The sequence below is a fragment of the Triturus cristatus genome, chromosome 8, assembly GCF_964204655.1.
Source record: "Triturus cristatus chromosome 8, aTriCri1.1, whole genome shotgun sequence".
NCBI lineage: Eukaryota > Metazoa > Chordata > Amphibia > Caudata > Salamandridae > Triturus > Triturus cristatus.
In genome coordinates, this window is record NC_140591.1 from 53,955,240 (window position 1) to 53,972,052 (window position 16,813).

The following is a 16,813-nucleotide window of genomic DNA, read 5'->3' on the forward strand; positions in this document are numbered from 1 at the left end:
GACATACGTCTGTGTAATACAGTTCTGGTCCACTCAGAGTTTTAAAAGAAAAACGACCTAACATTTATCCCAAAAACGCTACTCACCCATTTCACCAGTTAGCTGCTGAACAATGCAGGACACATTAAAACACAGCTCTAACCTCAGATTGAAAATCCAGGTTCTGCATCTCTGTTCTGGGATTGTTCAAAAAAAGAGGCTGAATACTATAGCTGCTGGCAGGCCGAAATAGCTCAGTTGGGAGAGTGTTAGACTGAAGATCTAAAGGTCCCTGGTTCGATCCCGGGTTTCGGCACATTTTGAACTTCTGCTTTGCATGCCACAAAGACTATTTTGAGTCATCTCATATTGACTTTGTTTATAATGATCAAAACCTTTTATCAAGATAATGGACAATACAATTAATTCAACATATTATTTACTTTCTGTCTTTCTTTCAAACTTGCTTCCACCTCTCTTGTATTCAACTTTGCCTCCTTTATTTCCCAATTCTTCCTTTAATTGAAAGTAAAGCTTTGCCTGCATCAGCCTCCAGTTCCCCTTATACAAAACTGTTAGTAGTCAGATGACCTAGCTTGCCGACCCTCGCCATATAGGTCTGTGTTTCTGAGTATAAGTCCATTCATAGTTTACAAACATCATCTAACTAACTTGGCTCCTAAAAAGGAAATTCACCCATCAGACCAATTTAGCTACTGAATAATACTGGACAATTTAACACATAACTGCACATGCAGATAGAGTGACCAGGTTCTGCATTTATCTTTAACAATTATAAAAAATACAACAGAAAGCCGAAATTGCCAGCTGGATGAAATAGCTCAGTTGGGAGAGCAGTAGACTGAAGATCTAAAGGTCCCTGGTTCAATCCCGGGTTTAGGCACATTTTGAACTTCTGCTTTGCATGCCACAAATGCTATTTGGAGTCAACTCATATTGACGTTGTTTATAATGATCAAAACCTTTTATCAAGCTGATCGATAAGACAACCATTTCAACATATTTTTTACATTCTGTCTTTCTGTCAAACTTGCTTCCACCTCTCTTGTATTCAACTTTACCTGCTTTATTTGCCAATTCTTCCTTTAATTGAAAGTAAAGCTTTGCCTGCATCAGCCTCGAGTTCCCCTTATACAAAACTGTTAGTAGTCAGATGACCTAGTTTGCCTACCCTCGCCATATAGGTCTGTGTGTCTGAGTATAAGTCCATTCATAGTTTACAAACATCTTCTAACTAACTTGGCTCCTAAAAAGGAAATTCACCCATCAGACCAATTTAGCTGCTGAATAATATTGGACAATTTAACACATAACTGCACATGCAGATAGAATGACCAGGGTCTGCATTTATCTTTAACAATTATCAAAAATACAACAGAAAGCCAAAATGGCCAGCTGGATGAAATAGCTCAGTTGGGAGAGTGTTAGATTGAAAATCTAAAAGTCCCTTGTTCAATGCTGGGTTTCGGAAAAGTCTGAGAGGTTTCTTGCTTCTCACAAAATATTTCTTGGTATCAGCTCAAGTTTTTCTTTCTTTATTTATCAAAATATTTGATCAACTGATCGACAACATGATCAATTCAACATAGAATTGTCTTTCTGTCCTCCTTCTAAATTTGCTTCCACCTCTCTTGCATTCAGCTTCGACTACAAATGTTTCCTATTTCATGCTTTTTTGTAAAGTAAACTCTTGTCTGCATCAGCTTCCACTTCTCCTTGAACACAGATTTCAGTATTCAGATGACATAGCTTACCTACTCAGGCCAAATACCTCTGTGTAATATGGTGCTAGTCCATTCAGAGTAAATAAAAAAGCTACCTAACCTGGATCCGAAAAATGCTATTTACCTATTGCACCCGTTAACTGATGAATGATACAGGACATCTTAAAACATAGCTCTAGCATGAGGATGAGCATCTATTTTCTTGGGAAGTTTAAAAGAAAGGATGAAGACCCAAACTACCAGCAGGCTGAAATAGCTCAGTTGGGAGAGCGTTAGAGTGAAGATCTAAAGGTCCCTGGTTCCATCCCGGGTTTCGGCACAATTTCAACTTCTGCTTTTCATGTCACAAAAGCTGTTTGGAGTTAAATCAACGCTCTTCTTTATCAAAACCTTTCATCAATCTGATCAACAACACAATCAATTCAACATATTATTTACTTTCTGTCTTCCTTTCAAACTTGCTTCCACCTCTCTTGTATTCAACTATGCCTCATTTATTTGAAACTTCTTGCTTTATTTTAAAGTAAAGCTTTGCCTGCATCAGCCTCCAATTCCCCTTATACAAAACTGTCAGTAGTCAGATGATATAGCTTGTACACCCTGGCCATATAGGTCTGTGTTTCAGAGTATAAGTCAATTCAGAGTTTAGAAAAAAAATTCTACCTACCTTTTCCCCTAAAAAGATTATTCACACATCAGACCAAGTTACCTGCTGAATGATACTGGACACTTTAACACATAACTATAAACGAAAATAGAATGACCAGGTTCTGTATGTATCGTCTACAATTATTAATAATACATCAGGAGGCCACAGGCACTTGTTGGCTGAAATATCTCAGTTGGGAGATCGTTAGACTGAAGAGCTTAAGGTACCTGATTCAATCCTGACTTTCAGCACAGTGCGAGGGGATCCTACATTCTTGCAAAATATTTCTTGAAATCAGCTCTAGGTTTTTTTTTCTTTATTTCTCAAAATATTTTATCAACTGATCAACAACATGATAACTTCAACAAAAAGTTGTCTTTCTGTCCTCCTTCTAAACTTGCTTCCACCTCTCTTGCCATCAGCTTTGATGACGAATTTATCCCATTTTATACTTTTTTCAAAGCAAACTCTTGTCTGCATCAGCTTTCACTTCTCCTTGAACAAAGTTGTCAGTATTGAGATGACATAGCTTACCTACTCAGGCGACATACGTCTGTGTAATACAGTGCTGGTCCACTTAGAGTTTTAAAAGAAAAACGACCTAACATTTATCCCAAAAACGCTACTCACCCATTTCACCAGTTAGCTGCTGAACAATGCAGGACACATTAAAACACAGCTCTAACCTCAGATTGAAAATCCAGGTTCTGCATCTCTGTTCTGGGATTGTTCAAAAAAAGAGGCTGAATACTATAGCTGCTGGCAGGCCGAAATAGCTCAGTTGGGAGAGCGTTAGACTGAAGATCTAAAGGTCCCTGGTTCGATCCCGGGTTTCGGCACATTTTGAACTTCTGCTTTGCATGCCACAAAGACTATTTTGAGTCAACTCATATTGACTTTGTTTATAATGATCAAAACCTTTTATCAAGATAATCGACAATACAATTAATTCAACATATTATTTACTTTCTGTCTTTCTTTCAAACTTGCTTCCACCTCTCTTGTATTCAACTTTGCCTCCTTTATTTCCCAATTCTTCCTTTAATTGAAAGTAAAGCTTTGCCTGCAACAGCCTCCAGTTCCCCTTATACAAAACTGTTAGTAGTCAGATGACCTAGCTTGCCGACCCTCGCCATATAGGTCTGTGTTTCTGAGTATAAGTCCATTCATAGTTTACAAACATCATCTAACTAACTTGGCTCCTAAAAAGGAAATTCACCCATCAGACCAATTTAGCTACTGAATAATACTGGACAATTTAACACATAACTGCACATGCAGATAGAGTGACCAGGTTCTGCATTTATCTTTAACAATTATAAAAAATACAACAGAAAGCCAAAATTGCCAGCTGGATGAAATAGCTCAGTTGGGAGAGCAGTAGACTGAAGATCTAAAGGTCCCTGGTTCAATCCCGGGTTTAGGCACATTTTGAACTTATGCTTTGCATGCCACAAATGCTATTTGGAGTCAACTCATATTGACGTTGTTTATAATGATCAAAACCTTTTGTCAAGCTGATCGAAAAGACAACCATTTCAACATATTTTTTACATTCTGTCTTTCTGTCAAACTTGCTTCCACCTCTCTTGTATTCAACTTTACCTGCTTTATTTGCCAATTCTTCCTTTAATTGAAAGTAAAGCTTTGCCTGCATCAGCCTCGAGTTCCCCTTATACAAAACTGTTAGTAGTCAGATGACCTAGTTTGCCTACCCTCGCCACATAGGTCTGTGTGTCTGAGTATAAGTCCATTCATAGTTTACAAACATCTTCTAACTAACTTGGCTCCTAAAAAGGAAATTCACCCATCAGACCAATTTAGCTGCTGAATAACATTGGACAATTTAACACATAACTGCACATGCAGATAGAATGACCAGGGTCTGCATTTATCTTTAACAATTATCAAAAATACAACAGAAAGCCAAAATGGCCAGCTGGATGAAATAGCTCAGTTGGGAGAGTGTTAGATTGAAAATCTAAAAGTCCCTTGTTCAATGCTGGGTTTCGGAAAAGTCTGAGAGGTTTCTTGCTTCTCACAAAATATTTCTTGGTATCAGCTCAAGTTTTTCTTTCTTTATTTATCAAAATATTTGATCAACTGATCGACAACATGATCAATTCAACATAGAATTGTCTTTCTGTCCTCCTTCTAAATTTGCTTCCACCTCTCTTGCATTCAGCTTCGACTACAAATGTTTCCTATTTCATGCTTTTTTGTAAAGTAAACTCTTGTCTGCATCAGCTTCCACTTCTCCTTGAACACAGATTTCAGTATTCAGATGACATAGCTTACCTACTCAGGCCAAATACCTCTGTGTAATATAGTGCTAGTCCATTCAGAGTAAAAAAAAAAGCTACCTAACCTGGATCCGAAAAATGCTATTTACCTATTGCACCCGTTAACTGATGAATGATACAGGACATCTTAAAACATAGCTCTAGCATGAGGTTGAGCATCTATTTTCTTGGGAAGTTTAAAAGAAAGGATGAAGACCCAAACTACCAGCAGGCCGAAATAGCTCAGTTGGGAGAGCGTTAGACTGAAGATCTAAAGGTCCCTGGTTCAATCCCGGTTTTCGGCACAATTTCAACTTCTGCCTTTCATGTCACAAAAGCTGTTTGTGTTGTTGATCAGATTGATAAAAGGTTTTGATAAAGAAGAGCGTTGATTTAACTCCAATCAATTCAACATATTATTTACTTTCTGTCTTCCTTTCAAACTTGCTTCCACCTCTCTTGTATTCAACTACTCCTCATTTATTTGCAACTTCTTGCTTTATTTTAAAGTAAAGCTTTGCCTGCATCAGCCTCCAATTCCCATTATACAAAACTGTCAGTAGTCAGATGACATAGCTTGTACACCCTGGCCATATAGGTCTGTGTTTCAGAGTATAAGTCAATTCAGAGTTTAGAAAAAAAAATTCTACCTACCTTGTCCCCTAAAAAGGATATTCACTCATCAGACCAAGTTACCTGCTGAATGATACTGGACACTTTAACACATAACTATAAACGAAAATAGAATGACCAGGTTCTGTATGTATCGTCTACAATTATTAATAATACATCAGGAGGCCACAGGGACTTGTTGGCTGAAATATCTCAGTTGGGAGATCGTTAGACTGAAGAGCTTAAGGTACCTGATTCAATCCTGACTTTCAGCACAGTGCGAGGGGATCCTACATTCTTGCAAAATATTTCTTGAAATCAGCTCTAGTTTTTTTTTCTTTATTTCTCAAAATATTTTATCAACTGATCAACAACATGATAACTTCAACAAAAAGTTGTCTTTCTGTCCTCCTTCTAAACTTGCTTCCACCTCTCTTGCCATCAACTTTGATGACGAATTTATCCCATTTTATACTTTTTTCAAAGTAAACTCTTGTCTGCATCAGCTTTCACTTCTCCTTGAACAAAGTTGTCAGTATTGAGATGACATAGCTTACCTACTCAGGCGACATACGTCTGTGTAATACAGTGCTGGTCCACTCAGAGTTTTAAAAGAAAAACGACCTAACATTTATCCCAAAAACGCTACTCACCCATTTCACCAGTTAGCTGCTGAACAATGCAGGACACATTAAAACACAGCTCTAACCTCAGATTGAAAATCCAGGTTCTGCATCTCTGTTCTGGGATTGTTCAAAAAAAGAGGCTGAATACTATAGCTGCTGGCAGGCCGAAATAGCTCAGTTGGGAGAGTGTTAGACTGAAGATCTAAAGGTCCCTGGTTCGATCCCGGGTTTCGGCACATTTTGAACTTCTGCTTTGCATGCCACAAAGACTATTTTGAGTCAACTCATATTGACTTTGTTTATAATGATCAAAACCTTTTATCAAGATAATCGACAATACAATTAATTCAACATATTATTTACTTTCTGTCTTTCTTTCAAACTTGCTTCCACCTCTCTTGTATTCAACTTTGCCTCCTTTATTTCCCAATTCTTCCTTTAATTGAAAGTAAAGCTTTGCCTGCATCAGCCTCCAGTTCCCCTTATACAAAACTGTTAGTAGTCAGATGACCTAGCTTGCCGACCCTCGCCATATAGGTCTGTGTTTCTGAGTATAAGTCCATTCATAGTTTACAAACATCATCTAACTAACTTGGCTCCTAAAAAGGAAATTCACCCATCAGACCAATTTAGCTACTGAATAATACTGGACAATTTAACACATAACTGCACATGCAGATAGAGTGACCAGGTTCTGCATTTATCTTTAACAATTATAAAAAATACAACAGAAAGCCAAAATTGCCAGCTGGATGAAATAGCTCAGTTGGGAGAGCAGTAGACTGAAGATCTAAAGGTCCATGGTTCAATCCCGGGTTTAGGCACATTTTGAACTTCTGCTTTGCATGCCACAAATGCTATTTGGAGTCAACTCATATTGACGTTGTTTATAATGATCAAAACCTTTTATCAAGCTGATCGAAAAGACAACCATTTCAACATATTTTTTACATTCTGTCTTTCTGTCAAACTTGCTTCCACCTCTCTTGTATTCAAATTTACCTGCTTTATTTGCCAATTCTTCCTTTAATTGAAAGTAAAGCTTTGCCTGCATCAGCCTCGAGTTCCCCTTATACAAAACTGTTAGTAGTCAGATGACCTAGTTTGCCTACCCTCGCCACATAGGTCTGTGTGTCTGAGTATAAGTCCATTCATAGTTTACAAACATCTTCTAACTAACTTGGCTCCTAAAAAGGAAATTCACCCATCAGACCAATTTAGCTGCTGAATAACATTGGACAATTTAACACATAACTGCACATGCAGATAGAATGACCAGGGTCTGCATTTATCTTTAACAATTATCAAAAATACAACAGAAAGCCAAAATGGCCAGCTGGATGAAATAGCTGAGTTGGGAGAGTGTTAGATTGAAAATCTAAAAGTCCCTTGTTCAATGCTGGGTTTCGGAAAAGTCTGAGAGGTTTCTTGCTTCTCACAAAATATTTCTTGGTATCAGCTCAAGTTTTTCTTTCTTTATTTATCAAAATATTTGATCAACTGATCGACAACATGATCAATTCAACATAGAATTGTCTTTCTGTCCTCCTTCTAAATTTGCTTCCACCTCTCTTGCATTCAGCTTCGACTACAAATGTTTCCTATTTCATGCTTTTTTGTAAAGTAAACTCTTGTCTGCATCAGCTTCCACTTCTCCTTGAACACAGATTTCAGTATTCAGATGACATAGCTTACCTACTCAGGCCAAATACCTCTGTGTAATATGGTGCTAGTCCATTCAGAGTAAAAAACAAAAGCTACCTAACCTGGATCCGAAAAATGCTATTTACCTATTGCACCCGTTAACTGGTGAATGATACAGGACATCTTAAAACATAGCTCTAGCATGAGGTTGAGCATCTATTTTCTTGGGAAGTTTAAAAGAAAGGATGAAGACCCAAACTACCAGCAGGCCGAAATAGCTCAGTTGGGAGAGCGTTAGACTGAAGATCTAAAGGTCCCTGGTTCAATCCCGGGTTTCGGCACAATTTCAACTTCTGCTTTTCATGTCACAAAAGCTGTTTGGAGTTAAATCAACGCTCTTCTTTATCAAAACCTTTTATCAATCTGATCAACAACACAATCAATTCAACATATTATTTACTTTCTGTCTTCCTTTCAAACTTGCTTCCACCTCTCTTGTATTCAACTATGCCTCATTTATTTGCAACTTCTTGCTTTATTTTAAAGTAAAGCTTTGCCTGCATCAGCCTCCAATTCCCCTTATACAAAACTGGCAGTAGTCAGATGACATAGCTTGTACACCCTGGCCATATAGGTCTGTGTTTCAGAGTATAAGTCAATTCAGAGTTTAGAAAAAAAAATTCTACCTACCTTGTCCCCTAAAAAGGATATTCACTCATCAGACCAAGTTACCTGCTGAATGATACTGGACACTTTAACACATAACTATAAACAAAAATAGAATGACCAGGTTCTGTATGTATCGTCTACAATTATTAATAATACATCAGGAGGCCACAGGGACTTGTTGGCTGAAATATCTCAGTTGGGAGATCGTTAGACTGAAGAGCTTAAGGTACCTGATTCAATCCTGACTTTCAGCACAGTGCGAGGGGATCCTACATTCTTGCAAAATATTTCTTGAAATCAGCTCTAGTTTTTTTTTCTTTATTTCTCAAAATATTTTATCAACTGATCAACAACATGATAACTTCAACAAAAAGTTGTCTTTCTGTCCTCCTTCTAAACTTGCTTCCACCTCTCTTGCCATCAACTTTGATGACGAATTTATCCCATTTTATACTTTTTTCAAAGTAAACTCTTGTCTGCATCAGCTTTCACTTCTCCTTGAACAAAGTTGTCAGTATTGAGATGATATAGCTTACCTACTCAGGCGACATACGTCTGTGTAATACAGTGCTGGTCCACTCAGAGTTTTAAAAGAAAAACGACCTAACATTTATCCCAAAAACGCTACTCACCCATTTCACCAGTTAGCTGCTGAACAATGCAGGACACATTAAAACACAGCTCTAACCTCAGATTGAAAATCCAGGTTCTGCATCTCTGTTCTGGGATTGTTCAAAAAAAGAGGCTGAATACTATAGCTGCTGGCAGGCCGAAATATCTCAGTTGGGAGAGTGTTAGACTGAAGATCTAAAGGTCCCTGGTTCAATCCCGGGTTTAGGCACATTTTGAACTTCTGCTTTGCATGCCACAAATGCTATTTGGAGTCAACTCATATTGACGTTGTTTATAATGATCAAAACCTTTTATCAAGCTGATCGATAAGACAACCATTTCAACATATTTTTTACATTCTGTCTTTCTGTCAAACTTGCTTCCACCTCTCTTGTATTCAACTTTACCTGCTTTATTTGCCAATTCTTCCTTTAATTGAAAGTAAAGCTTTGCCTACATCAGCCTCGAGTTCCCCTTATACAAAACTGTTAGTAGTCAGATGACCTAGTTTGCCTACCCTCGCCATATAGGTCTGTGTGTCTGAGTATAAGTCCATTCATAGTTTACAAACATCTTCTAACTAACTTGGCTCCTAAAAAGGAAATTCACCCATCAGACCAATTTAGCTGCTGAATAATATTGGACAATTTAACACATAACTGCACATGCAGATAGAATGACCAGGGTCTGCATTTATCTTTAACAATTATCAAAAATACAACAGAAAGCCAAAATGGCCAGCTGGATGAAATAGCTGAGTTGGGAGAGTGTTAGATTGAAAATCTAAAAGTCCCTTGTTCAATGCTGGGTTTCGGAAAAGTCTGAGAGGTTTCTTGCTTCTCACAAAATATTTCTTGGTATCAGCTCAAGTTTTTCTTTCTTTATTTATCAAAATATTTGATCAACTGATCGACAACAGGATCAATTCAACATAGAATTGTCTTTCTGTCCTCCTTCTAAATTTGCTTCCACCTCTCTTGCATTCAGCTTCGACTACAAATGTTTCCTATTTCATGCTTTTTTGTAAAGTAAACTCTTGTCTGCATCAGCTTCCACTTCTCCTTGAACACAGATTTCAGTATTCAGATGACATAGCTTACCTACTCAGGCCAAATACCTCTGTGTAATATGGTGCTAGTCCATTCAGAGTAAAAAAAAAAGCTACCTAACCTGGATCCGAAAAATGCTATTTACCTATTGCACCTGTTAACTGATGAATGATACAGGACATCTTAAAACATAGCTCTAGCATGAGGATGAGCATCTATTTTCTTGGGAAGTTTAAAAGAAAGGATGAAGACCCAAACTACCAGCAGGCCGAAATAGCTCAGTTGGGAGAGCGTTAGACTGAAGATCTAAAGGTCCCTGGTTCAATCCCGGGTTTCGGCACAATTTCAACTTCTGCTTTTCATGTCACAAAAGCTGTTTGGAGTTAAATCAACGCTCTTCTTTATCAAAACCTTTTATCAATCTGATCAACAACACAATCAATTCAACATAGAATTGTCTTTCTGTCCTCCTTCTAAATTTGCTTCCACCTCTCTTGCATTCAGCTTCGACTACAAATGTTTCCTATTTCATGCTTTTTTGTAAAGTAAACTCTTGTCTGCATCAGCTTCCACTTCTCCTTGAACACAGATTTCAGTATTCAGATGACATAGCTTACCTACTCAGGCCAAATACCTCTGTGTAATATAGTGCTAGTCCATTCAGAGTAAAAAAAAAAGCTACCTAACCTGGATCCGAAAAATGCTATTTACCTATTGCACCCGTTAACTGATGAATGATACAGGACATCTTAAAACATAGCTCTAGCATGAGGTTGAGCATCTATTTTCTTGGGAAGTTTAAAAGAAAGGATGAAGACCCAAACTACCAGCAGGCCGAAATAGCTCAGTTGGGAGAGCGTTAGACTGAAGATCTAAAGGTCCCTGGTTCAATCCCGGGTTTCGGCACAATTTCAACTTCTGCTTTTCATGTCACAAAAGCTGTTTGTGTTGTTGATCAGATTGATAAAAGGTTTTGATAAAGAAGAGCGTTGATTTAACTCCAATCAATTCAACATATTATTTACTTTCTGTCTTCCTTTCAAACTTGCTTCCACCTCTCTTGTATTCAACTACGCCTCATTTATTTGCAACTTCTTGCTTTATTTTAAAGTAAAGCTTTGCCTGCATCAGCCTCCAATTCCCATTATACAAAACTGTCAGTAGTCAGATGACATAGCTTGTACACCCTGGCCATATAGGTCTGTGTTTCAGAGTATAAGTCAATTCAGAGTTTAGAAAAAAAAATTCTACCTACATTGTCCCCTAAAAAGGATATTCACTCATCAGACCAAGTTACCTGCTGAATGATACTGGACACTTTAACACATAACTATAAACGAAAATAGAATGACCAGGTTCTGTATGTATCGTCTACAATTATTAATAATACATCAGGAGGCCACAGGGACTTGTTGGCTGAAATATCTCAGTTGGGAGATCGTTAGACTGAAGAGCTTAAGGTACCTGATTCAATCCTGACTTTCAGCACAGTGCGAGGGGATCCTACATTCTTGCAAAATATTTCTTGAAATCAGCTCTAGTTTTTTTTTCTTTATTTCTCAAAATATTTTATCAACTGATCAACAACATGATAACTTCAACAAAAAGTTGTCTTTCTGTCCTCCTTCTAAACTTGCTTCCACCTCTCTTGCCATCAGCTTTGATGACGAATTTATCCCATTTTATACTTTTTTCAAAGTAAACTCTTGTCTGCATCAGCTTTCACTTCTCCTTGAACAAAGTTGTCAGTATTGAGATGACATAGCTTACCTACTCAGGCGACATACGTCTGTGTAATACAGTGCTGGTCCACTTAGAGTTTTAAAAGAAAAACGACCTAACATTTATCCCAAAAACGCTACTCACCCATTTCACCAGTTAGCTGCTGAACAATGCAGGACACATTAAAACACAGCTCTAACCTCAGATTGAAAATCCAGGTTCTGCATCTCTGTTCTGGGATTGTTCAAAAAAAGAGGCTGAATACTATAGCTGCTGGCAGGCCGAAATAGCTCAGTTGGGAGAGCGTTAGACTAAAGATCTAAAGGTCCCTGGTTCGATCCCGGGTTTCGGCACGTTTTGAACTTCTGCTTTGCATGCCACAAAGACTATTTTGAGTCAACTCATATTGACTTTGTTTATAATGATCAAAACATTTTATCAAGATAATCGACAATACAATTAATTCAACATATTATTTACTTTCTGTCTTTCTTTCAAACTTGCTTCCACCTCTCTTGTATTCAACTTTGCCTCCTTTATTTCCCAATTCTTCCTTTAATTGAAAGTAAAGCTTTGCCTGCATCAGCCTCCAGTTCCCCTTATACAAAACTGTTAGTAGTCAGATGACCTAGCTTGCCGACCCTCGCCATATAGGTCTGTGTTTCTGAGTATAAGTCCATTCATAGTTTACAAACATCATCTAACTAACTTGGCTCCTAAAAAGGAAATTCACCCATCAGACCAATTTAGCTACTGAATAATACTGGACAATTTAACACATAACTGCACATGCAGATAGAGTGACCAGGTTCTGCATTTTTCTTTAACAATTATAAAAAATACAACAGAAAGCCAAAATTGCCAGCTGGATGAAATAGCTCAGTTGGGAGAGCAGTAGACTGAAGATCTAAAGAATCCCGGGTTTAGGCACATTTTGAACTTCTGCTTTGCATGCCACAAATGCTATTTGGAGTCAACTCATATTGACGTTGTTTATAATGATCAAAACCTTTTATCAAGCTGATCGATAAGACAACCATTTCAACATATTTTTTACATTCTGTCTTTCTGTCAAACTTGCTTCCACCTCTCTTGTATTCAACTTTACCTGCTTTATTTGCCAATTCTTCCTTTAATTGAAAGTAAAGCTTTGCCTACATCAGCCTCGAGTTCCCCTTATACAAAACTGTTAGTAGTCAGATGACCTAGTTTGCCTACCCTCGCCATATAGGTCTGTGTGTCTGAGTATAAGTCCATTCATAGTTTACAAACATCTTCTAACTAACTTGGCTCCTAAAAAGGAAATTCACCCATCAGAGCAATTTAGCTGCTGAATAATATTGGACAATTTAACACATACCTGCACATGCAGATAGAATGACCAGGGTCTGCATTTATCTTTAACAATTATCAAAAATACAACAGAAAGCCAAAATGGCCAGCTGGATGAAATAGCTCAGTTGGGAGAGTGTTAGATTGAAAATCTAAAAGTCCCTTGTTCAATGCTGGGTTTTGGAAAAGTCTGAGAGGTTTCTTGCTTCTCACAAAATATTTCTTGGTATCAGCTCAAGTTTTTCTTTCTTTATTTATCAAAATATTTGATCAACTGATCGACAACATGATCAATTCAACATAGAATTGTCTTTCTGTCCTCCTTCTAAATTTGCTTCCACCTCTCTTGCATTCAGCTTCGACTACAAATGTTTCCTATTTCATGCTTTTTTGTAAAGTAAACTCTTGTCTGCATCAGCTTCCACTTCTCCTTGAACACAGATTTCAGTATTCAGATGACATAGCTTACCTACTCAGGCCAAATACCTCTGTGTAATATGGTGCTAGTCCATTCAGAGTAAAAAAAAAAGCTACCTAACCTGGATCCGAAAAATGCTATTTACCTATTGCACCTGTTAACTGATGAATGATACAGGACATCTTAAAACATAGCTCTAGCATGAGGATGAGCATCTATTTTCTTGGGAAGTTTAAAAGAAAGGATGAAGACCCAAACTACCAGCAGGCCGAAATAGCTCAGTTGGGAGAGCGTTAGACTGAAGATCTAAAGGTCCCTGGTTCAATCCCGGGTTTCGGCACAATTTCAACTTCTGCTTTTCATGTCACAAAAGCTGTTTGGAGTTAAATCAACGCTCTTCTTTATCAAAACCTTTTATCAATCTGATCAACAACACAATCAATTCAACATAGAATTGTCTTTCTGTCCTCCTTCTAAATTTGCTTCCACCTCTCTTGCATTCAGCTTCGACTACAAATGTTTCCTATTTCATGCTTTTTTGTAAAGTAAACTCTTGTCTGCATCAGCTTCCACTTCTCCTTGAACACAGATTTCAGTATTCAGATGACATAGCTTACCTACTCAGGCCAAATACCTCTGTGTAATATAGTGCTAGTCCATTCAGAGTAAAAAAAAAAGCTACCTAACCTGGATCCGAAAAATGCTATTTACCTATTGCACCCGTTAACTGATGAATGATACAGGACATCTTAAAACATAGCTCTAGCATGAGGTTGAGCATCTATTTTCTTGGGAAGTTTAAAAGAAAGGATGAAGACCCAAACTACCAGCAGGCCGAAATAGCTCAGTTGGGAGAGCGTTAGACTGAAGATCTAAAGGTCCCTGGTTCAATCCCGGGTTTCGGCACAATTTCAACTTCTGCTTTTCATGTCACAAAAGCTGTTTGTGTTGTTGATCAGATTGATAAAAGGTTTTGATAAAGAAGAGCGTTGATTTAACTCCAATCAATTCAACATATTATTTACTTTCTGTCTTCCTTTCAAACTTGCTTCCACCTCTCTTGTATTCAACTACGCCTCATTTATTTGCAACTTCTTGCTTTATTTTAAAGTAAAGCTTTGCCTGCATCAGCCTCCAATTCCCATTATACAAAACTGTCAGTAGTCAGATGACATAGCTTGTACACCCTGGCCATATAGGTCTGTGTTTCAGAGTATAAGTCAATTCAGAGTTTAGAAAAAAAAATTCTACCTACATTGTCCCCTAAAAAGGATATTCACTCATCAGACCAAGTTACCTGCTGAATGATACTGGACACTTTAACACATAACTATAAACGAAAATAGAATGACCAGGTTCTGTATGTATCGTCTACAATTATTAATAATACATCAGGAGGCCACAGGGACTTGTTGGCTGAAATATCTCAGTTGGGAGATCGTTAGACTGAAGAGCTTAAGGTACCTGATTCAATCCTGACTTTCAGCACAGTGCGAGGGGATCCTACATTCTTGCAAAATATTTCTTGAAATCAGCTCTAGTTTTTTTTTCTTTATTTCTCAAAATATTTTATCAACTGATCAACAACATGATAACTTCAACAAAAAGTTGTCTTTCTGTCCTCCTTCTAAACTTGCTTCCACCTCTCTTGCCATCAGCTTTGATGACGAATTTATCCCATTTTATACTTTTTTCAAAGTAAACTCTTGTCTGCATCAGCTTTCACTTCTCCTTGAACAAAGTTGTCAGTATTGAGATGACATAGCTTACCTACTCAGGCGACATACGTCTGTGTAATACAGTGCTGGTCCACTTAGAGTTTTAAAAGAAAAACGACCTAACATTTATCCCAAAAACGCTACTCACCCATTTCACCAGTTAGCTGCTGAACAATGCAGGACACATTAAAACACAGCTCTAACCTCAGATTGAAAATCCAGGTTCTGCATCTCTGTTCTGGGATTGTTCAAAAAAAGAGGCTGAATACTATAGCTGCTGGCAGGCCGAAATAGCTCAGTTGGGAGAGCGTTAGACTAAAGATCTAAAGGTCCCTGGTTCGATCCCGGGTTTCGGCACGTTTTGAACTTCTGCTTTGCATGCCACAAAGACTATTTTGAGTCAACTCATATTGACTTTGTTTATAATGATCAAAACATTTTATCAAGATAATCGACAATACAATTAATTCAACATATTATTTACTTTCTGTCTTTCTTTCAAACTTGCTTCCACCTCTCTTGTATTCAACTTTGCCTCCTTTATTTCCCAATTCTTCCTTTAATTGAAAGTAAAGCTTTGCCTGCATCAGCCTCCAGTTCCCCTTATACAAAACTGTTAGTAGTCAGATGACCTAGCTTGCCGACCCTCGCCATATAGGTCTGTGTTTCTGAGTATAAGTCCATTCATAGTTTACAAACATCATCTAACTAACTTGGCTCCTAAAAAGGAAATTCACCCATCAGACCAATTTAGCTACTGAATAATACTGGACAATTTAACACATAACTGCACATGCAGATAGAGTGACCAGGTTCTGCATTTTTCTTTAACAATTATAAAAAATACAACAGAAAGCCAAAATTGCCAGCTGGATGAAATAGCTCAGTTGGGAGAGCAGTAGACTGAAGATCTAAAGAATCCCGGGTTTAGGCACATTTTGAACTTCTGCTTTGCATGCCACAAATGCTATTTGGAGTCAACTCATATTGACGTTGTTTATAATGATCAAAACCTTTTATCAAGCTGATCGATAAGACAACCATTTCAACATATTTTTTACATTCTGTCTTTCTGTCAAACTTGCTTCCACCTCTCTTGTATTCAACTTTACCTGCTTTATTTGCCAATTCTTCCTTTAATTGAAAGTAAAGCTTTGCCTACATCAGCCTCGAGTTCCCCTTATACAAAACTGTTAGTAGTCAGATGACCTAGTTTGCCTACCCTCGCCATATAGGTCTGTGTGTCTGAGTATAAGTCCATTCATAGTTTACAAACATCTTCTAACTAACTTGGCTCCTAAAAAGGAAATTCACCCATCAGAGCAATTTAGCTGCTGAATAATATTGGACAATTTAACACATACCTGCACATGCAGATAGAATGACCAGGGTCTGCATTTATCTTTAACAATTATCAAAAATACAACAGAAAGCCAAAATGGCCAGCTGGATGAAATAGCTCAGTTGGGAGAGTGTTAGATTGAAAATCTAAAAGTCCCTTGTTCAATGCTGGGTTTTGGAAAAGTCTGAGAGGTTTCTTGCTTCTCACAAAATATTTCTTGGTATCAGCTCAAGTTTTTCTTTCTTTATTTATCAAAATATTTGATCAACTGATCGACAACATGATCAATTCAACATAGAATTGTCTTTCTGTCCTCCTTCTAAATTTGCTTCCACCTCTCTTGCATTCAGCTTCGACTACAAATGTTTCCTATTTCATGCTTTTTTGTAAAGTAAACTCTTGTCTGCATCAGCT

General features: G+C 37.6%; 10 non-coding genes across 10 annotated transcripts; all 10 read left to right on the top strand.

Moving 5' to 3' along the window:
- The first annotated feature begins 222 nt into the window (after window positions 1-222).
- TRNAF-GAA (transfer RNA phenylalanine (anticodon GAA)) lies at window positions 223-295 on the top strand. Its single transcript has one exon. It is a non-coding gene; the product is annotated as a tRNA-Phe (tRNA).
- Window positions 296-3,139: 2,844 nt separating this feature from the next.
- TRNAF-GAA (transfer RNA phenylalanine (anticodon GAA)) lies at window positions 3,140-3,212 on the top strand. The gene has a single exon. It is a non-coding gene; the product is annotated as a tRNA-Phe (tRNA).
- Window positions 3,213-6,056: 2,844 nt separating this feature from the next.
- On the top strand, window positions 6,057-6,129 carry TRNAF-GAA (transfer RNA phenylalanine (anticodon GAA)). Its single transcript has one exon. It is a non-coding gene; the product is annotated as a tRNA-Phe (tRNA).
- Window positions 6,130-7,805: 1,676 nt separating this feature from the next.
- TRNAF-GAA (transfer RNA phenylalanine (anticodon GAA)) lies at window positions 7,806-7,878 on the top strand. The gene has a single exon. It is a non-coding gene; the product is annotated as a tRNA-Phe (tRNA).
- Window positions 7,879-10,134: 2,256 nt separating this feature from the next.
- Window positions 10,135-10,207, top strand: TRNAF-GAA (transfer RNA phenylalanine (anticodon GAA)). Its single transcript has one exon. It is a non-coding gene; the product is annotated as a tRNA-Phe (tRNA).
- Window positions 10,208-10,700: 493 nt separating this feature from the next.
- Window positions 10,701-10,773, top strand: TRNAF-GAA (transfer RNA phenylalanine (anticodon GAA)). Its single transcript has one exon. It is a non-coding gene; the product is annotated as a tRNA-Phe (tRNA).
- A 1,096-nt stretch (window positions 10,774-11,869) lies between these two features.
- Window positions 11,870-11,942, top strand: TRNAF-AAA (transfer RNA phenylalanine (anticodon AAA)). The gene has a single exon. It is a non-coding gene; the product is annotated as a tRNA-Phe (tRNA).
- A 1,664-nt stretch (window positions 11,943-13,606) lies between these two features.
- On the top strand, window positions 13,607-13,679 carry TRNAF-GAA (transfer RNA phenylalanine (anticodon GAA)). Its single transcript has one exon. It is a non-coding gene; the product is annotated as a tRNA-Phe (tRNA).
- A 493-nt stretch (window positions 13,680-14,172) lies between these two features.
- On the top strand, window positions 14,173-14,245 carry TRNAF-GAA (transfer RNA phenylalanine (anticodon GAA)). The gene has a single exon. It is a non-coding gene; the product is annotated as a tRNA-Phe (tRNA).
- Window positions 14,246-15,341: 1,096 nt separating this feature from the next.
- On the top strand, window positions 15,342-15,414 carry TRNAF-AAA (transfer RNA phenylalanine (anticodon AAA)). The gene has a single exon. It is a non-coding gene; the product is annotated as a tRNA-Phe (tRNA).
- Window positions 15,415-16,813: the final 1,399 nt, after the last annotated feature.